Genomic DNA, 23,490 nt, shown 5'->3' on the forward strand with positions numbered 1-23,490 from the left:
CCCTGCTCGCTCCAGTGCTTGCTCGAACTCTCTCTCTCTCTCTCAAAATAAATAAATACACTTTTTTTTTTAAAGGTCCCAGGCAATTCCATTGTGCAGCCAGGATTGAAAAGCACTGAGGTAGGCAGTGTTTGTTTTAACTTCTAAAACCTGTAAAACTCTTTGTTCAGACAATGCAGAAACCCTCATGCAAAAAAAAAAAAAAAAAATGGAGCAGACTTTCTTTGGTTGCTGAAGTGAGTGTGGAAAGAAACACACATCCATAGGTGACTCCATAGGACTGTCTGGAAGCCAACGCTTCACCTTCATGGATACCTCCCCACCCCATCAAAATGTACCTTCCCCAGGAGCCACTCCATTAAGCCCAGGGTTTCACAAATGATTTCTGTAAGGGGCCAGTGAATAAACATTTTAGCCTTTGCAAGCCATATAATTTCCATTGCAACTACCCAACACTGCTGTTGAGTACGAAAGCAGCCATAGGCAACACATAAATTAATGAGCGTGGCTGTGTTCCATCAAAACTTCGTTTACAAGAGCAGACTGTGGACTGGATTTGACATGCCAACCGTAATCTGCTGATCCCCGTTTTAAAGCATTGCTCCCTTCAAAATGATTGGTTGTAAATCTTTCAAGCTAAATATTTGTATGTCTTCCTTCCAGGTTACATCTGTGCTCACGAAGTTACATATGCGTTAACCGGAGCTCTCTGATAGTAGCCCATCGTACCAAGAATTGGTTTTCTCAGATGGTTTTGGTAGAATTAATCCAGGGGAGCAATTCTTTGGTGGCAGTGGATGATTTACACAATGGGCTAAACTAGGATGACCATAATTCTTTCAATAGTCTCCTCTTCTGAATTGGAGTGTGAAGAACACGGAACTGAGGTCCCTCAAACCACCTGGCAGTCTTTGGTGGGAGGGCACCGATTTGGGAGAGTGGCAGCTGTAATAATTTTGCCCCCTTGGTTAGGCAATCACGGTGGCGCATTGGGGTAAAAACTGTCTTGCCAGAGTCTGTCACGTTTGCTTGTGAGAGCCTTACCGGGGCTTCTCCTATCTGAAGGATCACCCCCAGTGCGGCTCAGAACGGAAACTGAGCAGCAATGCTCCAGGAAGGCTGTGAGTGCTTCTATGATAGAATCCACATAACCTGACACGGAGGCTACTCAGAGTTTAGGGATTTGATCTGGCTTCTCAACAGTTCCTCATATGCACTTACCTTGGTACGACCTAGCTCCGAATTGTGTCTCTCTCGGGCAGCATTCAGGATCTACTCGTCCTCCTCTGATGGCAGAACAGCACTCTGCTCTCTGGTCATGATGCTCTTGAGATGCTGGAGGGCGCTTGTTTAAAAGCATTTTTTTTTTTTTTTTTAAGCCACATTCATTTTATTGCTTTCAGTTTCGAATCTACTTGTCATTCACTTTTCTTCCTCATTCAAGAAATGCCTTAACTTTTTTCTTTGATATCCCCTGTAAATCAGAAATGAAAATAAATGTGAAACTAGTTAAAGATACGAATGCAGAAGTATTTAGTAAGACATAGCCTGAGATTTGTAATTGATTTTGAAATACAGCTAAAAACTGAGATATAGATTGATAGATAAAAGAATGGGTGGAAATGTGATAAAATAGAATAAAATGTTAATGGTAGAATCTAGGTGGTAGATGTATGAAGGTTCATTATAAAATTCTTTCAATGTTTCTGTCTACGCTTTGATAAAATGTTGAAATAAATGTTGAGATATTCAGAAAAAAATAATTTCTTCATATGAATTATGTCAGTTCTTGATTCAAGACTCAAAAACTTGGACCAGCATGTAAGAACCACTCTGCTTGGAGTACTAATTATGAATAACATTATCACCAAGGCACCTGATTAGATTCAAATATTTTATTCCACGAGCATGGCTGTGAAATCCTGTTAAGCACCAAGTACTAAGTGAAGTGTTCTGGGATCAGCATAATTTCCTCTTTTCTCTTTCTTGGTTTTCCCTTTGGATCTCAGGTGGACACAATTGGATTCATCATAATAAACCTTGGTACCACTCTCATCACAGGCCTATGCATGGCCCATTCTTATTTATTTCTTATTTAGTCATCTGTATTAAGCACCTGCAAAACCACCAGCCAAAATAAAAGCCAGGACCTTGACAACCCACATCCAACCACATGGTCTCCCCAGGCCATCCCAAGTCACCCTGAATTCTATGATCATCATTCCCATGCTTTCATATATACATGTGTGCGTTTTCTGTATATCTATGGAGTCCTTTAAAAGTATATGATTTGGAAAAAATAAAATAAAATCAAAGTATATGATTTAGGGACACCTGGGTGGTTCAGTTGGTTAAGTGTCTAACTCCTGATTTCGGCTCAGGTCATGATCTCACAGTTCATGGGATTGAGCCTCATGTCGCGATCTGTGCTGACAGCGTGGAGCCTGCTTGGGATTCTCTCTCTCTCCATCTCTCTCTTTCTCTCTCTCTCTCAAAATAAGTAAATAAACTTTAAAATAAATAAATAAATAAAGTATATGATTTGTTTTTAACTTTACCAAAAGGGTATATTCATTTTGCTCAGTCCCGGTTTTTTTCCCACTTGCATATTATTTATTGCAGAGATTTATCCATACTAATTGTAACATTGCTGTGGTTCATTTGTTTGACTACTGAATAATATCCATTACGTGAACCCACCATTTATTTGTTCTCTTCAGTTATAAGCATCTGTTCCCAGGTTTTAGTATTACGAACATTCTCATACATATCCCTGCTGTGTATGTGCAAGAATTCACCTTGGCAATAAGCCTAAAAGCGGAACTGGTAGGTCACAGGGTACATTAAGGTGCACCTTTAGGGGATAACACCAACTGTTTCCCAAAGCGGTTGTACTAATTTGTACTCCCCTAGTAATATGGTCTCTGTCCTAGGCAACATTCAACCCAGTGGAAAACACGCAAAGCTAATGACATGATTTCTTACCACCATGCGTAAGTAGGGTGAATGATGAAATGTAAGCTCCAAGATATGCTTCTTGGCAGTGAGGGGAAAGTGGTATATGGATTTGTCTCCTCCTCTCAATTGATACTCATTAGAATTGCCTCCAGATAAGATGTTCGTTTCTCGCCTAACACTCCTGCTTTCCTACTTGTGGACTCGTTTTTGTGGTGAGTCCTCTGGGCTCCCCTCCATCTTAGAGGCTATGGGAATGTTGTAACCTTTTATTCTTTGGCAAAACCGAAAGCCCCTCCCTGCAAGCATCAGCCCTTTACACACCTCTTCCAATATTCGTTTGTCCCCACTCTGCCACTTTTCTTCTGTCCAATGAGTGGCCTTGTGCCTGGAGGTCAGAGGTGCCAAATTAATTTACGTTGTTATTCGGCATCCAGAGATCTTATTTGCGCCTCTGGGTCTGGTGAAAAAAACACCCCCTTCCAGAAACAAATTGGTGTGGTTCGTTTTATGGTTCATCCAAGTACAGTCAGGCCGTCGGTGTCCTCTTTGCGCTCAGTCTGTCTAATAATATCTGCGCGGGCACCCCTGAAAATGAATGGTCTTGAGCAGGGCAACTGATAGGCCCGTGACACCTCCTCCCCGTGAAGGCTCTCACGCGTTTATTCTGTGTATCAATTCACCCAGACGGGGGAGCAATCTGCCACTTGTGCTGCAGGTGTGAGGGTCACCTCAGGTTTCCCGAACCCCGGGATTCAGTATGCTGCTCCCGCCTGCCAGCGAGTCTCCCACACCAAGGCGGCCTTATCAGATAGCGAATTTCATTACGTGCTGTCCACTGGGAACCCTACTAAAAGCGATAAATTCATTTCGCTGTGCTAGTCTCTGGACTATTAAAGCATTTTAGTCCTGTTGCTCCTTTAACATCCCATGAGCCAAATATTCACTCTGACAAAATGCTATTCATTACAAAGTTAAGATGACTTTGACTCTATTTCTCTCCCGCATAATACAATGAAGACACTTTGTCCTGGATTCATGTACAGCCTGATGGCATTATGGATAAAAACACGCCAAGGCAGGCAGTCTTTTCTCGAAAATGGATTGAAATTACCTCTAGCTAGCTATGCCTTGCTTAGATAAAGAGTAGCTGGGAAAAAAGAAAAATAGGAAAGGTTTTCTGCTCATTTTTAATATCCTGACCAACATAGTGCTTTGGGGAGGACGATCAGGAAAAAAATAATAATAAAGTGGTAGAAGGAAATATCACTGGAATATAAAAAAAAAATCAAATCCCTTTTACCCCTCTTTTATCCACAGATCCTTCCCCCATGCTGAGAGTTAGCAAATAGATGGGAGAGCCTGGGGAAATTATGGAATATCTCTGGGGCCAAGCGCAAGGTAGATCTTGGAAAGATCTTGCCGATTGATTGATTTAAGCAGAAACTATAGCTATGTTTGATTTATCATCGAAGTCAGCCTGTGGGTGCAAACCCTGCCTCCAACACACACCAAGATCAGGTACATTTACAAACCTCTGGGAGCCTCTTTCCTCCTCTATAACATGCGGGAAAGAGTACCTCCCTCCTAGGTTTATTGTGAGGACTAAATGGAATAATCTATGCAAATAACCTAGCCCAGCCCTTCACACACAGTAGGAGAAAAATGATTTTTTTTTCCTTTTCTTTGTCCTTCCTGTGCAGAGCACTAAAGGGAGAAGCTGGAGAGATGAAGCATGAGAATGTGAGACTGTTGTGGGTCTCAGAGAGAAAGCTTTGTCACACCTATTCGACTTACAGAATGTGATCTTTCTTCTGCCTACATTGAAAGAATTAAACCAAATGACGGCATTAAATCCGATCACGGTGTTTGATGCAAGAATGAGGTAGCAGATACTCCGGACAAAACCTGTGAAAGGAAGTTCTTTGTGGCTGGCAGATGGAAGACGACGATGCGGGCCCTGGGACCTGACTCCCTCCGGTGTTAAGTGTAACCGATCACACTGGCGCGCCTGATGCACCCCGGGCTTTAGGGCTGTACTTTCGGTGCACGCTTCACCCCTACTTTCATCTTAATCCCGTCCCTTCATTTCCTTTCTCCTACAAGCACCACTCGTCCTGATTTCCTTGCTTATTTTCGACATTGCCGAACGCTATGTACCTTTGCAGGCCACCTTGTACCTTATCTAATTACTTTGTTGATTAATTAAAACTCAGCCTTTCTGCATTTCTGCCCACGGCTCTGCACCAGGCTGTTCTCCCTGGGACCTGATGGGAACCCTAGAGGCTTGTCAGGCTACGGCTGACGTCCTGCGCAGCTCAGCAACAAAGGGAGGCTCTGTGGCCTCCACAGCCGGGACCAGCGCCATCTCAGAATAAGGCGAGATTCGGGCTGAACTTTCCAAAACGCAGGAGATAGCCCCCTATCTGCCAAGAAAATAGGAGTCTTCCATCCTCTCGTCTGTCCAATTAGAGAGACTGCTTTATAAGGAAAGCAATTGTTTCCCCAAAATGTTCCCATCCAGTCTCTTTGGGGTAGACTAACTTATTTTTTTTTTAAGTTTATTTTGAGAGAGACAGAGACCGCGCGAGTCGGGGAGGAGCCAAGAGAGGGAGAGAGAGAGAATCCCAAGCAGGCTCTGCGCTGTCAGCACAAAACCAGACACAGACTCACCAACCAACCGTGAGATCATAACCTGAGCAGAAACCAAGAGTCAGGTGCTTAACAGACTTGAGCCACCCAGGTGCCCCAAGTAGATTAACTTTAAAATCTGACCTGATGGGGTCAACCCTGAGGAATTCTTTGGAGAGTGTGTGGAATCCATCTGGATACTAAAAACTCTCTCTGAATCCCTTCTTAGACTCTGGAATTACTTTGGAAGAACACCCTTAGAATGTTATGACAACAAATAACTCTATGGGGACAAGGAAGGGGGTGAATAAGGACAAATAAGAATTTTCCCACTTAAAGCTGTGTATTTGTGCCTCAGTATGTTCAAATAGCCCATCAATTATTAACAGACTGGGAACATTTCCAAGTCCTGCATCAAACACACAACACCAGAAGGCCTTCTCCAAAACAGGTTCTATTTATTGAATGTTGTTTACTATCTCTTGGCAGCTTTGTCTTTTTAGATGCTGTTTAGAAGCGTCAAGTGGGGGAGATCTCTGTTTAGATGTCTCAAATAAAAGACTGGCAGAAACTCAAAGGCAAGTATGTTAACTTTAGTTTCTTAGATCAAAGAAAGTTGCTCATCAGAAAATCCACCCATGTGGAGTCCCTTCAACCTGTTGTATCAGTGCAGAACTATGACTTAGTGGTAAGGATTAGAGTGTAATGCTGTGGTATGATATGCTAAAACTCAGAGCTCAAAATGGTGTGAGTGTGGATAGAAGAATAGATATTAGCCGAGAAGAAAATTTGTGGTGTTTAAGATGTGACTTGCTGTCCCTTCCGGGCAGCATTGAAAATTTCTTTTTATCCTAAAGCCCTTGGCTATTCTCAAAGTTAGGAGGAGTTGAGAATGAATGAGAAATATAGGAGATTTTATTCTGTGTATCTGATAATTTTTTCCAACCATATGTAAATATAAAGACCTGGCTTTCAAAAACATACACAATGGGGTAGGCTTCTGGGTATAAAATTGGGAACTCATTAGGTCTGCTCATTGATTATTTTGTTGAGATGAGTAGTTTCCTCAATTTCAGGGGAGTAAAGGCTGAGACGATAGAGTGAGGAAAACAGATGGGGAAAAACAGATCCACCAAGACCTCACGAGTGACTGGCCATGGTCCTGAATTTGCGGCAAAGTCTCAGAGGTGGCCCCAAATCTTGGTGTGTTAGAGATGACAGAGCAAAGTGGCTACCCTAATGAATAGCATGGGTACCTGCTGAGGACGCAGCAATTCACTGCCTGCCTACGTTTGGGGACGGAGGGCTGCTTCTGTGGCCATTTCCATCAAAGTAACGGAGAAGCCCAAATGTCTAGGGTCCCTTAGGTGCAGGTACAGAAGGCAAGGAGAGGTGGATTCTTGCTGGGTGTATCCGCCAGCATTTTTGCGTCCCCTCACTACCAACGCCCCTCACAGTCAAGGAGGAGGCCATGTGGAACTCTCGGGGCCTTGGATGCCACACTGCTCAGGCAACAGTGCTAGCCAGGCAACTGGACACCTTTTTCTGTATTAACCCTTATTTCCTGCACAGACAAATGAAAGTCCAGAGAGGTAAAATACTTGCCTCAATCCACCTAAAGCAAGGCAGTAGCTAGGAGTTTACTACAAGCCATGAATTACAGATTCTAGGCCCATGGGTAAGCATCCAAAAGACCTTTCCTTCTTCCTTGAGGAGTATCTTAGGGTGAATAACCCCATCATGTAGGATCAATAAAACACAAGCAATTTTTATTCTAATATATAGAAGCATAAATGGAAAATGTATCCGGGGTTTTTTCCCCCCCAAAGGAGAGAAAACACATGAAAGCATCTTAAACTACTTAAAAGAAAAATACAAATCTAGAGTATAATTACTGTTTTATTATAATATCTCATCACTTGTATTTCTAAGAAACATCATCCTACTTGACCTCAAGGGTCCTTGAAAGGGGCACAGAGTCCCAGCCCCGACTACAGCAGTTGAGGAATTGGAGTCCCATCATCCTCTGGTGACAATTCAAAAGGAACCCACTCTATCTTTGCTATGTCATCTGAAGATTTATATTCCAAAAATAAGCACGGCAACGTATTTGGTTAATGACAATCACAATGTACAAAAATGCCCAGGTGAGCTTACTCTGTGCTATCTCTGATGTGGAATAACAAAACAGAGAGGAATACTTGGGACAGAACCAGGACCGCCTCCCACCTGATGCCTCATTATATGAAAACGGTGCCATTTTTCCCTGAACGGTGGACCCCAAGAGAAGACTTAAATTTTTCTTTTCCGCTTCCCGAGGAGCAAATTTCACGTTGAAACAGAGTTACACGAACCAAAAGCAATTTGTGTACCTAAAGTATTCAGAAATGCTCAGCCTGCAGAACCATCATCAGCATTTGATTGCACACTTTGTTCCTAACAAGCACTCCTTGGCTCTCCAAAAGGTAATAATTGTAGTTCTTCTTCATTCACTTTAAATTAATTTGTCCTTGGGGGGTCACAGGACTGCCAGGTTAGCAGCCCTAGAATCTAACCTCATAATTGTACTAAACTATAGCCTTATGAAGCCTCCCTGAGAAATCACTTAAAAAAAAATTATGATTCTCTCCAATCTTGGAGTTTAGAAAATAGGCACTGAGGGACACACCTGACCTAGACCCAGAGGTTGATTTCTGAATTCTGTAAGTATTAAGAGAGAGCATTCTACTCTGTGCTGGGGATTCACAGATATTTACCATTTTCACTATCAGGTGACATTGTTCTGAGTGACAGGCATTTAAGGACATGTGAAAACCACACTCTTCCCCTGGGTTTGCTAATCTTGGTTGAGTTTAATCTGTTGTCTCTCTTTCCCTGTCTCCAGCTTAGGAATGCATTTACCGGTGATAATAGCAACGGGCAATCTGAAGTGGACGAAGTGCAGACCTCACGGAGATTTGAGAAGTCAAGCCGATATCGCAGATTTGAAGCAGCACTCTAAACATTATGAAGGAACCAGCATCTGTGAGCACCTACTCAATGCCAGGCCTCGTGCTAGTACTTTCCACTTACTGTCTTATGTAATATTCATGAAAGCCTGCTGAAATGGATTTTATCCCCCTTAATTATAGAGTAGAATTCGAGGTTTGTGGATGTTAAGTCAATTGCCCCAATTCACACAACCAAGTAGGTGGTGGAGCCAGATTCCAAACCAAGAGCCCAGAGTACGTCCTTTCTGCTTCTTCCTGCAACCTGCAAGCAAGCAATGGTTGTGCTCTCGCCTCTGGGCTAAAACCACGCTTTGGGGGCAGCAGGAGGATGGGTCCAGCTAGTGAAGCAGAAATCCAGGCAGTAAGATCTGCATCTCAGGGTGGTAGGACCCACATACTTGACTGAGCTTCTAAAACTGATCCAAGAGGTCAAATGCAAGAAACTGGAGAGTCAAATACTTCCTTCTGGGGCCTTGGGAAAATCAGACGCAGAAGAAACGTTCATGGTTACAGTCAAAGCCCATTACAGAAGCTAGGAACAATTACAGGAATTACAGGATGTGCTGAGCAGAAAAAAATAGCTACTGGTTGGGTCAGACTGTGCTCAGAGGAGACGGCCCGATAGCTAAGCAGAGCTGAGAGGAAGCTGAATGAGTCCAAAGTCAGAACAGAGAGATCCTACCTGGTCAGAGACAGTGGTCAGCTGCTCTGGTAAGTACCCAGGGAGCAGCCGCTTTTTGAAGTGCGGCTTCAAACCCTGGCCTTCCCTGACCTTATCTTTAGGTGCACTTCACCTCACAAGTTGTGAAGCAGTGTGGGTCCCCACCAGGGATCCAGCTCATGTCTGGTGATTCTAGAGACAGCTGCATAGGCATCTGAATGCTATTAAAACCTTTGTGTCCCCAGGGTCAAGCACTGTGCTGAGATCAGAGAAGGGATTCAAAATATTTGCAGAAGGCAGGAAGGAAAAGAAGGAGTGAATAAGCCAGATTCAAGTACCACTAACACACCATTTAAAACAAGTCCAGGTCCAGGGTTGTGTCAGGAAGGGACAGAAAAAGCCACACCTGAGCTCCCAGGTGTGGAATGGCAACCAATAGAAGAAAAGGGCTGTGACTGAGGACTCTGTCACCAGGACATGTGGGTTGAGGGAATCTTTAATCACAAAGAAGGTTCAGGATGCAAGATGGAATATCCACTCGTCAGAAAATGCAGGGAAAATAAGGACCCTGCCTCCAAGGAACTGGGAGATGAGTTAGGACCTTCAACACCAAGACACAGGAAGGAGGAGAAACCAGGGATGCGGATGTGGTGAGGAGAGCGGGACTGATAACCCAAAGCCCTGACTAGGACCACTAGGGCCACCAGTGGGGCCCTCTAACTCGGGCCACTGTTAGTTTTGCAATAAAGTCGAACCTACTGGAGGGGTTCTATCTTCTTCACAGAGAACGTTCCAGGTCCAGCAGACATGGAAACCTAAGGGAGTATTGCACATTTGTCTGGTGCCCAGTTACCAGTTAACTCAGTCTGGCCCCTAGATAGCTGAGGAGATAGAGTAAGTCCGGCCTGGTTTGGTAAAAGAGCTGCCTCTCCTGTTGAGCTTTTTAAAAAGAGGGAAGACAAAAGACGTTGATGAATGATTACCCGGAGAAATAAGGTGGTGGGGCAGATGACCCATAGTCACAGTTCTTCTGCGAAAGCAGGGTAGAAGTGGGGCAGGATGACTCTCCAGGGCGATGCGTGATGTTCCATCCGAACAATAATGCTTTCGATCCAGTCCCTGCCTGTACGTTCCTGCTCCTGGGGATGGGCTGGCTGGGTATTTGCCCCATCCTAGCATCTGCTATTGCCACCTCACTTATTTTAATTTTATCTACACAGACCAAAAACTCCAAGAGAATAGGTACTATGTCTATTTTTCTGCCTTGTTCCCTCAGAACCCACGTCTGTGTCTGTGATGCCTAATAAGTAACAGTCGGATCAATGAATGACTATCAAGAATTTATCTCTAATTTCAACTACAGGGAAGAAAGGCAAATTTTAAAGGCCAGAGATATGAGGATATACAGTATACCCTGTATACTGTACAGGGATAGATTGCTTTTGAGTTTTTCCTTAGAAGGCTCCCAAGGGCTGCAGCGTGTGGCAGCTTATAATCTCTCTCAACACAGAGCCTGGGGCTGGAAATCCAAACGTTACGCAAAAAGAACGCACGACAAAATGAATGCTATAACTTAGTAATTTCTAGGTCACTTGCAAATGATTACCGTTAATAATTACAAGCTTTTATCGGGCCCTTTCTATTTTCAGGGTGCTTTGCAATCATTCATTTGTTATTCCTCACAACATCTCTAGGAGGTAGATCATCATTATTATCGCATTACAGATGCGCTAAGGATGTCAAGCTGGATTTAATTGATCCACGAGTGTAGCTATTTTTAGTGGTTCATTGGCCCGGCTGCTTTCTGGTCTTAAAAATCTATCGATGCTATCTAGAGGGTGATCCAGCTAAGGTGCCGTTGAGAAAGAAACATTGCAGAAAATGACAATCACAGGAGCAGAGTCGGTACTAAATTTCTGAAAGGTTAAGAGGTGCCGCAGAGAAGCACCAATGGAATCTAGAAGTACATGCATCAGCTGCTGACCGGGTTCTAAACAACTGCTTTTCTCCTAAGGTTACTGCCACCTTGAAAATAGGGATTTAGGTTGACATGTATCGGTTTGAAAGCAGTTTGTGCAATTTGGCCTCACAATGCTGAGCCAGGTTTCCCATCAGTGACATATCTGAACACCAGGACCAAATTATTTTGTGCATATGGGAGCTACAAGTGATCAGATGTTCACTCTGAGGACTAAAGCAAGTATGGTCACATGTTGGAAATCGTATCGCCCAAGAAGGCTGGTGAATCTGTGGTGCAACGTGTCCGTCATGGAAATGATATGTCTCCATATGCGAGGAGAGTGTTCTAGCTGCCTGTCTATGGGATGTTTGTCCTTCCCCTCTCCATTGTCTGGCTTTCCATTTGGCCATCTGTGGAGCCTTCTCAACAAGCACTGACATTGTCTTTGTTGTGGGTTCAGTTATATCCCTCCAAAAAGCCATGTTGGGAGTCCTAACCCCTAGTACCTCAGGATATGACCTTACTTAGAAATGGGGTCTTTGCAGAGCTAATCAATTTAAAATGAGGTCATAAGGGTAGACCCTAACCAAGTAGGACTATTATACAATCCTATTATACAATATAATGCTATATTATACAAATAGGACCAGTGTCCTTAAAGAGGGTAAAGTTGAATACAGAGAGAGACATACAAAGAGGGAAGATGGCCTTGCGAAGGTGGAAGATTGGATTGATGCATCTGTAAGTTGGGGATCACCCAAGATTTCCGGCAAACTGCCAGAAGCTAGGAAGAGGCAAGGAAGGATGCTTTCCCCTAAGGTTTCAATGGAAGTGCTGTCCTGTCCATACTTGGATCTCAGACTTCAAGCCTCCAGGGCTGTGAGGCAATAAATTTCTGTTAAGCCATCCAGTTGCTGGTACTTAGTCATGGCAGGTGTAGGAAACTAATACAGTCCTACTAATAGACTCAGCTCAAACGTAGATGAAAGATGACATATTGTCCAAGGACACCGCCCAGCATTCAGTTCTTTCTGGTGCTAAGTCACTTCCTACTACGTAAAAGCTTGGGTGTGTAAAAGAAGATCCCCATCATCCAGATCACTAGGCAACATTTGGAATTCTTATATTAACAGTTATAATTATGGCCATAGCTCTACATCATACAAGTTGCTTTTTAGAAAACTAAGATTTTCATATTAACAAACTATATCCCTAGTTTGTTAGAGGACCTTTCTTGGAAAACACATGTTTTTAGTCACACAAGACAGAATGGGGAGAGTGCCTGGGTGGCTCAGTTGGTTAAGCGGCCTACTTTGGCTCAGATCATGATCTCACAGTTCTTGAGTTCAAGCCTTGTGTCAGGCTCTGGGCTGACAGCTTGGAGCCTGGAGCCTGCTTTGGATTCTTTGTCTCCCTGTCTCTCTGTCCCTCCCTGGCTTGTGCTCTGTCTCTCTCTCTCTTTCTCAATCAAAAATAAATAAACATTAAAAAAATTTTTTTTAAATAGAATGGGGAAAAAGCTGAATGGTATCACATGATCATATAAAAAAAGTGTTTTAAATGCATATATTGCTAGTATCCATCACAAGCAATTAAAAAAAATTTTTTTTGAACATTTATTTATTTTTGAGAGACAGAGCATGAGCCGGGGAGGGGCAGAGAGAGAGGGAGACACAGAATCCGAAGCAGGCTCCAGGCTCTGAGCTGTCAGCACAGAGCCCAACGCGGGGCTTGAATCACGAGCCGTGAGATCATGACCTGAGCCAAAGTCGGATGCTCAACCAGGCGCCCCATCACAATTTTTTAAAACACAGTGAGTTAAATCCAAATAATGAAGAAGAAATGAAATAACAAAGAGGAGAGATTAAAGAAATCAAAACTATAAAGCAAAGAAAATCAACAATGTCAAAAATTGGTTCTTTGAAAGACAAATGTCTTTCAAATGTCTAAAGGTGATAGATATTTAGCATAACTGATAATAAAAATAGAGATAAGACACAAATTGCGAATATTGGAAATAAAAAAAGGACATCACTGTAGATTAAACATGTGAAAAAGCTGATGAGATTATGAACAGCATTATGTCAACAAATTGACAATTTAAACCAAATGTACACATCCAAAGGAAAACACAATTTAATTCACTGACAGAAAATTACATTTAAAAATTCAAACATGTATCTATTGAAGAAATTGACTCTGCAATTTAAAACTTTTATACAGGGTGCCAGTTGGTTAAGTGTCCGAATCCTCATTTTGGCTCAGTTCATGTTCCAAGGTTCATGAGTTCGGGCCCTCAGTTGGGCTCTGCGCTGACAGCGTGGAGCCTGCTTGGGATTTTCTCTCTCCCCCTCTCTCTGCCCCTCCCCTGTTCGTGTGCATGCTCTCTCTCTTGAAATAAATAAACTTAAAAAAAAGAAAGCAAAACCTCTTTTACAAAGAAACTGCCAGTGTTAGATGGCCCCACTAGTAAATTCATCTAAACATACTGAAGGATGGGATAACACCAGTCTTAACAAACTCTTCCACAGAATATAAGAATAGAAACACTTCTTAACTCGTTTTATGGGGCTAACATAACCTAACAGTGACATTACAGGAAAGGAAAATTATAGAGTAATATCTTTCATGAGCATAGATGTTAATATCCCAAGCAATGTGTTAGCCTAGACCTCTTCACAATAAATTATAAAGCATTTTTACAAAAATTAAAGCAGTCTTAAATAAATGAATGAACCATATGCACCAGCTGGAAATTTTGATATTATAAAATGTAAATTCTCCCACAGATAGATATATGGATCCAGGGGTGCCTGGGTGGCTCAGTGGGTTAAGCATCTGACTTTGGCTCAGGTCATGACCTCACATTTTGTGAGTTCAAGTCCCGCATGGGGTGAGTTCAAGCCCCGCTTTGGGTGAGCCCCACTTCTCTCTCTCTGCCCCTCATGGGATTCTCTCTCTCTCCCTCTCTTTCTGCCCCTCATTCACTTGTACCCTCTCTCCCTCCCAAAAACAAAACAAAACAAATAAACAACAACAACAACAAAACCAATATATAGATCCAATGAAATACCAATCAAAATCCCAGGTTCATTTTCGTGAAAATTGACAAACTGATTCTAAAGTTTATATGATAATGCAAATAATGTGGAATAGCCAGGACAACTTTGAAGAACAAAACTGAAGGACCTGCAGTACCAAATGTCACAACATGCTATAAAGCTGCAGTAATTAAGACAATGTGGTGTTGGTATAGGACAGGTAAACAGACTGATGGAACTGAACAGAGAATCCAGAAATAGACTCAAAACAAATGCAGCTATCTGACTTATGAAAAGGTGACTTTGGGGGCTCCTGGGTGGCTCAGTCAGTTAAGTGCCGACTTCAGCTCAGGTCATGTTCTCACAGTTTGTGGGTTCGAGCCCCATGTCAGCTCTGGGCTGATGGCTCAGAGCCTGGAGCCTGTTTCCGATTCTGTGTCTCCCTCTCTCTCTGCCCCTCCCCCGTTCATGCTCTGTCTCTCTCTGTCCCAAAAATAAATAAACGTTGAAAAAAAAAAATTAAAAAAAAAAATTAAAATAAAATAAAAAGGTGACTTTGCAGTGCAAAGGAGAAACAGTGGACTTTCTGGTAAATTGGGTCAAATGAATATCTATATGGAAAAGCCACATTCCTGTCTCACATCATAAGCAAAAATGAAGTCTAGAAGATTTCAGATTTAGATATAAAAGACAAAACAATAATGCCACTAGATGGGAGAATATCTTGATAATTTAGAGCAAGCAGATTTCTCAACAGGACACCAAAGCACTGACCATAAAGGAAAAAAATGAACCTATTAGACTTCATTAAGATTAAGAACTTGTGTCCATTAAAAAATACACTGAGAGTGAAAAGGCAAGACACAGAATGGGATAACTGTGTATGTGTACAAAATTTCCCATACGTAGGATATGTAACTTTTCGTAGATCGATACAGCCTAAAATCAATAGAAAAACAAAATGAGCAAAGGACTTGAATGAACACTTCACAAAAGAAAAAAATCAAAACCACCAATAAACATGAGAAGTTTCTCAACATCAGTTGTCACTAAGGGAACATAAAACCACAATGAGATATCACTACACATCCACCGAAATTAATATGGAAAAGAACTGTATGTTGGTGTGAAGGAACACTCACTCATTCACTGCCGCTGGGAATGTAATTGGCACAACTATTTTAGTAAATTTCTTGGTAGTATCTACTAAAGCTAGGGACATTCGTACCCAACGGCCCGATAATTTTACTCCTAGGTATACATCCTATAGTCATGCATACACATAGTTACTGAAACACAAGTACTGAAAAATACAAGAATGTTTAGAGCAGCACTACACTCAGTAGGAAAATAATGAGAACACCTTAATGTCTGTCAAAATAAAATGGGTAAAGGGAATGCCTGGGTGGCTCAGTTGGTTAAGCATTTGACTCTTGATCTCAGCTAAGGTCATGATCTCACTGTTCATGAGTTCAAGCCCTGCATCGGACTCTGTGCTGACGGCACCGAGCCTGCTTGGGATTCTCTCTCTCCCTGTCTCTCTGCCCCTTGCTCTCTTTCACTCTCTCAGAAATAAACTTAAAAAATAAAATGAATAAATTGGAACACCAGACAGCAATGAGAACAACCAACAATTGTTACAATGATACAGATAAACCTTACAAACTATTGAGGAAAAGAAGCTAGGTACAAAAGAGTTCCCCCTGTACGATTCCATTTCTACAGGGTTGTAAAACAGGAAAAAGAATCACAGGTGATAGAAGGCAGGGGACAGGGCGTGAGCAAGAGAGGGTCTGGAGAGACTTACAGGCAGTCCTGGTGACAGTCTATTTCTTGATTTGGGTGACGGTGACAGCAGTATGTTCGTTTTGAAAATCGATCAAGCTACGCAATTAAGGAATGTGTACTCATTTGTGTATTTCAGTACTGTTTAGTTGAAAAGTATGTACTTTACTGACAGTGAGTCTTACAAAATCATACAGCTTTACAGTCTTATGGATTCTTAGATTTAGGGGTCAAAGGGAAATGACTGACCCACCCTTGATGAGGAGGTAACTAGAAGTATGGCTGGGAGGGTAAATTCAGGCCACACTATGACATTCTCTCAGTGCAATGCCAAGGGCTTGAGGATTTATTCAGTAGACCAGACATAGTGAGTGGGGACTGAGTGAGGCAATATGACCAGATTCGTGTTTATAGAAAAATTCTTATGGCAACATATGAAATAACTTGAAAATGGGGAGAGAAGACACAGGAGACTAGTTAAGACCTTGTCAAAATGTTGAGACAAGAAAATGAAAGTTTGAGATGGCAAAAGCATTAGAACGTGTGTGTGGCCCCTGCCTGGCCATGTCTGCTTCTTTACAGACCTTTGAGTAAACAAGTACAGATTCTGAAAACAGTTTCTGCCTGGAAAGTCACCATCCTTCCATCCCAGGAGCATCTTCATGGTTGATGGCTTGCGGGAGAAGGGCAAGCCCCTGGAGGAGCTGCTGTCAAACCCTTTTCATTCTGACAACTGCTTGGGTGGTAGTTCTTGTCATGCTTCATATCTCCGGGCACATTGGAGCACAGAATTTCCTGTGAAGTTAAAAGAAAAGTTATGTTCTCTGTTGAAAAATCACAGGACAGAAACTGCAAGCAGGCCAGATCTGAAGGCTACCAAGGTGGTTTTACCTTTTTTGATACTAACTTCTTTACTTGGATAATGCAGTGATGTTAAGACAGATTGAAAATACTAAACAATAACAAGAACAGAAGTATAGGGGATGCTTTCACTGGTTTATGGTTTTATATGTAACAAAAATATTCCTCCAGTTCTGTGGACACAAGAGATCCCCCCCCCCAAGTTTTTAAACAAGGTATACATGCACAAGGATCAAGCAAAGAGATAAGAACCACCCCCCTACCTTACCTTTCTATATATAGCATATGAGATGGGGTATATGAGAAAAGTTAACCCAGTAGGCTTACACTCCCATCCTTAGAAAGGCCTGCTGCAAGACTTGCCCTTGGCTGGCATCTGGAAATTTATTTTTCAGGAGTGTCCCCCATCAAAGTGATCAGAGTGGCTCACTTTGTCTAAACTGTACAAACCATATGCCTTATACTTGTATTAGCCAGGGTTCTACAGAGAAACAGAAGCAATAGGAGATAGATAGATAGATAGATAGATAGATAGATAGATAGATAGATAGATAGATGATATATATGATATATATGTGAGAGAGATGGAAAGAGAGAAAAGAAAGAGATTTATGTTAAGGAATTGGCTCAGATGATTATGGAAGGTAGCAAGTCCAAACTCTGCAGGTCTGCAGGGTGGACCATTAAAGGTGAGATCCAGGGACAGCCAATGTTGCGATTCAAGTCCAAAGGCTCTCTGCTGGGAGAATCTCTTTGTGCTTAGGAAAGGCCAATCTTTTGTTCCGTACTGGCTTCAACTCATTAGACAAGGCCCACCAACATTACAAGGAATAGTCTGCTTTATTCAAAGCCCATGAATTTAAATGTCAATCCCATCCCAAACACCCTCACAGAAACATCAGAATAATGTGTGACCGAATATCTGGGCACTATGGCCTAGTCAAGTTGACACATAAAATTAATCATCAAAATGCTGAACACCTACTTTCCTTCTGGAAGTCTGGATATATGGCACATGCCAGGCAAAGTTTGCCTCTGTGATCAGCTCTCAATAAACACCTTAGGCGATAAGTCTCTAATGAGCTTCCTTGGTAAAATGTTGCCACAACTTGCTGTTGGAGGAATTGACTGCACCCTACGCAAAACCACTGGACCCTTGGACACCTGCATCTGCTCTCCCACAGACTTCATCCCAAGTGCCTTTTCCTTTGGCTAATTGGGCTTTGATTCCTTTTGCTGTAGTAAATCATAACTGTTGGTGTGACTAGATGTTGAATCCTGTGGGTCTTCCTAGTGAATCATCCAACCTAGGGAGATCTTGGGGACCCCCAACACAGGGTATTACAAGAGCCCATCTTATTCCACTCTTTTCTTGAAATATATCAAAAAAGCATGACACAAGTAAATCACATATTATACCAAAGGGACATTATAATGAATGACATAAAAATTGCTCAAGAGGAACTAGTGATTATATAGTGCTTTAGAAATATGAAGTGCTGCATAAATACTAAGTAACAATAATAAGACAAATTATACTTTTCCATTAATTCTAAGGGACATTTCCACAGATTTTCACAGAAAATAAACTTAATTATGTATGTCCAGCAAGAACTGTTATAAACCTTTTAAATAGTCTTAGAATATTTCTAGTGAGAAGGATAAGTACAGAGATCCATTAACCAAAGAGAAAAATGTTTGCGGATTATTGAATGAAATTTCAAGCCTAATAGGTTTTGAAATCAGTTTATTAGAATTATAGAGAAATATTTCATATGTAATGATCTCTGGGTTTTGCTTAATAGTCATACTAATTAACTTCTCAAATTCAATACAAGTGTAGGAAATTTACCTATGTTCAGTACTTGACAAATAAATCATGGTAATTACATATTCACATGGCCAGTGATAATTCTGCCAACTCAGTCTAATAAGCAAGAGTTCTTTAAGATAATTATTCTTTCTTTAAAGTTTATTTATTTATTTTTAAGAGAGACAGAGAGAGAGAGAGAGAGAGAGAGAAGGAGGAGGAAGAAGGACAGAGAGAACCCCAAGCAGACTCTGTGCTGTCAGAGCAGAACCCACCACAGGGCTCCATCTCATGAACTGTGAGATCGTGATCTGAATCAAAATCAAGAGTCGGACACTTAACTGACAGAGCCACCCAGGCTCCTTGAATTATTCTTTCTTTAAAAGAGCCGCATTTATGAAATGACTCCTACTGGTCAGGAGTTTTGAGGCTTCATGCTGATATATAAACAAGAGTTTCCTAAATCTTCAGGTCAGTAGTAACATCCTGTCCAGCTTTAGTAAGATGTGTATTCCCAGGGTATTGTAACACATCCAGATATAATCTCTGGGGGTTTGAAGGTGTTAGGTGATATAGTACTGGGATTTTTCAATTTCAGGTCTGCCTCGATTTCCATTGCTGCTGCATGGGGAATGAGATAATATATCAAAATCCCAGAGGGGTGCCTGGGTGGCTCAGTCGGTTAAGCGGCCTACTTCAGCTCAGGTCACGATCTCACGGTCCGTGAGTTCGAGCCCCGCGTCGGGCTCTGGGCTGATGGCTCAGAGTCTGGAGCCTGCTTCCGATTCTGTGTCTCCCTCTCTCTCTGCCCCTCCCCCGTTCATGCTCTGTCTCTCTCTGTCTCAAAAATAAATAAAATGTTAAAAAAAAAAAAACTAAAAAAAAAAAAACAACAACAAAATCCCAGAATATCCACAGGAGATGAATTATCAAAAGTCTGATTCCGAAGAAGTGATTAAAACCACACACCGCGCAAATTTTATCCAACTTCCATATCATGAACAAGGCTGGCACTTAATCACTTGACGTATACAATCTCATCTAAAACGGTGATTCTCTCAACTCTAGAATTCAGGACTTGTGTCTGTTGTTTTCTCATCTCTCTGTCAGGAAACGTACGATATGGTTTTATTTTTGGCTTACTCCAAGGGGTAAGCCAGAAAGAAGTAGAAAGGATTATTTCTGATTAATAGCAGAAACTTTTTTCAAACTTAAATATATAAGGTCTCTACTCTTTTAAAAGCTCTAAGATAAACTAAGAGCTAGGAACTGTTCATACAAATAAAAGTTTTTGAAGGGAAAAAAACAAACAAACGGTGATTCTCACCCTGTGGTTCTCAGATCAGCATCACCTGGTAACTTGTTTAAAATGCAAATTATCCAACAACAACAAAAAAACTGAACAACCCAATTCAAAAAGGGGCATAGGATTTGCAGAGACATTTCTCAAAAAAAAAAAATATATACATATATTTTATATATTATATATAAAATATTTCTACATATTGCATATATATAGTACTATATATATTACATATATACATATATATACATATATATTACATATATAGTACTATATATATGTTACATATATATATGTGTTACATACATATATATATATTACATATATATATAGTACTATATATATGTTACATATATATAGTACTATATATATATATATACTGTATATATATAGTATTGCCAATAAGCGCATGAAAACATATTCAACATCGCTAGCAGGAGTGTAAGTACCTGACATTAGGCCTTGACTGTTGAGGCACCCACTTGAAAAGACACCCATCTGAAATAAACATACTCCCAGCTGTAGGATGCAGCTACTAGCAAACCAACCAAATATGGAACTAGGGTGCACATTCCATGAAGTTCCCCTTTTAGAAAGCCCTGGGCAACCTAGATAACTGACCACTTGAGTGACTCATGCTTCTCCCTTCCCATGCTTTAACTCCTGATCTTATGTTTTAAATTTGCCAATAGAGAGTGAACCCAAGAAACCCTTAGGCACCCAAGCTCTCCATGCAAATAAAGGCAGACCCAGATCTGTGCTCCTTCTCTCTGCTCTTACCTGCAAGCTTGCTGGTAGCCCTCAGGGCTTGCCATGTATCCTCCAGGACTTGTCAGCAACAAATACTGTTCCTTAAATTTCCCTGATGGTTTTTGTTCAAGTTTGTCCTGTGATCATAATAAGAAAGAACCACAAGAGCCACCACCGCCACCCCCCCCGCAATAAGTAGAGGCCCCAGAGAGGGACATGTCTGTGGAGCTTCCTACAAGTGATATGTGCCCAGATGAGTGCTGCAGGCATTACTGATGGAGGGCACTTCCAGAACAGGGGTGAGACCCACAGAGCACTAGCCATTAGGGAAATGCACATCAAAACCACAGTGAGCTACCACTTTGCACCCATTAGAATGGAATTTTTTTTTTTAAGGAAAATAGTGCGGTACCTAGGTGGCTCGGTGGGTTAAGCCAACTCTTGATTTTGGCTCAGGTCATGATCTCAAGGTTAGTGGGATCAAGACCTGCATCAGGCTCTGTGTTGACAGCACAGAGCCTGCTTGGGATTCTCTCTCTCTTTCCTCCTCCTCTGCTCATACACTCTCCCTCTCTCTATCTCTAAATAAATAAACATTTTTTTAAAAAAGGAAAATAGCAAGTATTGGCAACAATGTGGAGAAATTAGAACCCTGTGCATTGCTGGTAAGGATGCAAAATGGGGCAGCCACTGTGGAAAATTGATATGGCCTCTTGACAAGTTAAATGGAATTACCAAATGATCCAGCAATTCTATTTCTATGGATCTATCTGAAAGAATTGAGAGCAGAAAATCAAATAGATACTTAAGTGCCAATGTTCTTAGTAGCACTACTGACAATAGCCAAAAGGCAGAAATGACACAAACGTCCATCAACAGATGAATGGATTAAATTAAACGTGGCATATACCTACCATGAAATATTATTCAGCCATAAAAAGGAGGGACATTCTGACACGTGCTATAACATGGATGAAACTTGAACACATTACACTTAATCAAATAAGCCATACACGAAAGGGCAAATACTATATAATTCCACTTGTATGAGGTTCCTAGAATGGGCAAATTCATAGAGACAGAAAGTAGAATAGAGAGCACCAGGGGGGAGGGGGTGGGATATGGGGAGTTGTTGTTTAATAGATATACAGTTTCTGTTAGGGATAGTGAACAAGTTTGGAAATCAAAGTGGTGATGGCTGCATAACATTATGAAAGTTCTTAATGCCACCTAATTGTATGCTCAAAATGGGTAAAATTACCAATTTTGTTATATATATTTTACCACAATAAAAAAATCAAGTTAAAAACACGCAAATTCTTGGGCCCCATCCCAGACATGCTGAATCAGAAGCTCTGAAGATGGGGCCTAGCCTTCTGCTTTAATAAGCCCTCCAAGTGATTCTGATGCATTCTAGAGCTTGAGAACCACTGATTCAAAGAAATCTGAAGTTAGTGTCAAAGTTAGAATAGAGGCAGAATAAAATTTCTACCAAGAAAAACGGACTGCATCTGCACCCTTATTGCTAGGTGTGGTTTTGAGCTAGAAAGACCCAGCCAACGCTCTGTGTAAATGGAGCGGGGGCAGGGAGGAGGGAGGGAAGGGGAAGGAAACTTCACCTTGATAAATTTTGTGTAGTTTCAGATAACCAAGGATACCAAAACTGGTACTATTAAAGTGGTTTCTTTAAAGCCAAGGATCAAAAAATATGTGCCCATAAAATGTCTGACAAACTCCCTCCATGGCCAAGGCTTGTCCAGTGAGGGTACTAGTTACCTTTATGAGCAGTTTTTTTAAGGAAGTTTATTTAAACTCACATATTTTATCAGTTAGAATCCACTGTAGGTCTTTCAGATGAAGGGAATCAAGTGCAAAGATTATAGAAGGACAGAGAAAATAAGCAGGGTACAATGAAGGACCCCAGAAACTAGGAACAGCAGGAAATCATTTACCTCTCCTGGGGTTGGAGATTCAACAGGATGGGGCAATATTGCCAAAGCCCAGAAGGCCAGGGGCATCTGGCTCTGATAAAGAAAGGGCTGTCAGGGGTGTCTGGGTGGCTCAGTCAGTTAAGCATCTGACATCAGTCCAGGTCATGATCTCAGGGTTTGTGAGTTCGAGTCCTGCATGGGGCTCTCTGTTGTCAACACAGCCTGCTTTGGATCCTCTGTCCCCTCTTTCACTTTCACATGCATGTGCGCGCTCTCTCTCTCTCTCTCTCTCTCTCTCTTTCTCTCTCTCTCTCAAAAATTAATAAATATTTAAAAAAAGAAAGGGTTGTCTGACAGGAGACAGAGCCATGAAGGCCACAGCCCAGAGATGCCCAGAGATTCCACAGGAAGCTTAGAGAGGTGGAGAATTATGCTGTTTCTCCCTTCTTCCTCCCCTCCTATTAGTGTCTTTATTGACTGCTCCCACAGGGCAGCCAAGGGGCAAGGGAGTCTGGGAATGTCCCATGTAGTACAATACAGAACAACGGAAGTGGCTGATCTGAGATCAAACTGGCAGTGAAGGGGCAAATAGGGCATGAACAAGAAAGATGTGTCTCTTTCCACTGGGAGGAGTAGCACACTCAGAACTAGAACATTCAAATTTGGGGCCAGCTCTATTGTCTAAGATCTGAAGGAAACTGAAAAAGTCAGTTCACCTTCTTCAGCTCCAGATTCTTTTCTATAAATAAGTGGTAGCTATATGATCCACCTCTCAAATTTGTTGTAATTATCAAGTGGAAGGATGCATTTGC

General features: G+C 41.7%; 2 long non-coding RNA genes across 3 annotated transcripts; one reads left to right on the forward strand and one right to left on the reverse strand.

The window, feature by feature from the left end:
* Window positions 1–403: 403 nt before the first annotated feature.
* Window positions 404–20,902, reverse strand: LOC131506497 (uncharacterized). 2 transcript variants are annotated; one of them, XR_009258977.1, is made up of 3 exons: window positions 20,778–20,902; window positions 16,608–16,818; window positions 404–1,474 (listed from the first exon to the last, which is right to left on the reverse strand). It is a non-coding gene; the product is annotated as an uncharacterized LOC131506497 (long non-coding RNA). The 2 variants fall into 2 exon arrangements; XR_009258976.1 differs by lacking the exon at window positions 20,778–20,902 and adding an exon at window positions 20,447–20,523.
* On the forward strand, window positions 7,519–8,729 carry LOC131506498 (uncharacterized). Its single transcript, XR_009258978.1, has 2 exons — window positions 7,519–8,051; window positions 8,471–8,729. It is a non-coding gene; the product is annotated as an uncharacterized LOC131506498 (long non-coding RNA).
* Window positions 20,903–23,490: the final 2,588 nt, after the last annotated feature.

The sequence above is a fragment of the Neofelis nebulosa genome, chromosome 3 (assembly GCF_028018385.1).
Source record: "Neofelis nebulosa isolate mNeoNeb1 chromosome 3, mNeoNeb1.pri, whole genome shotgun sequence".
Classification (NCBI taxonomy): Eukaryota; Metazoa; Chordata; class Mammalia; order Carnivora; family Felidae; genus Neofelis; species Neofelis nebulosa.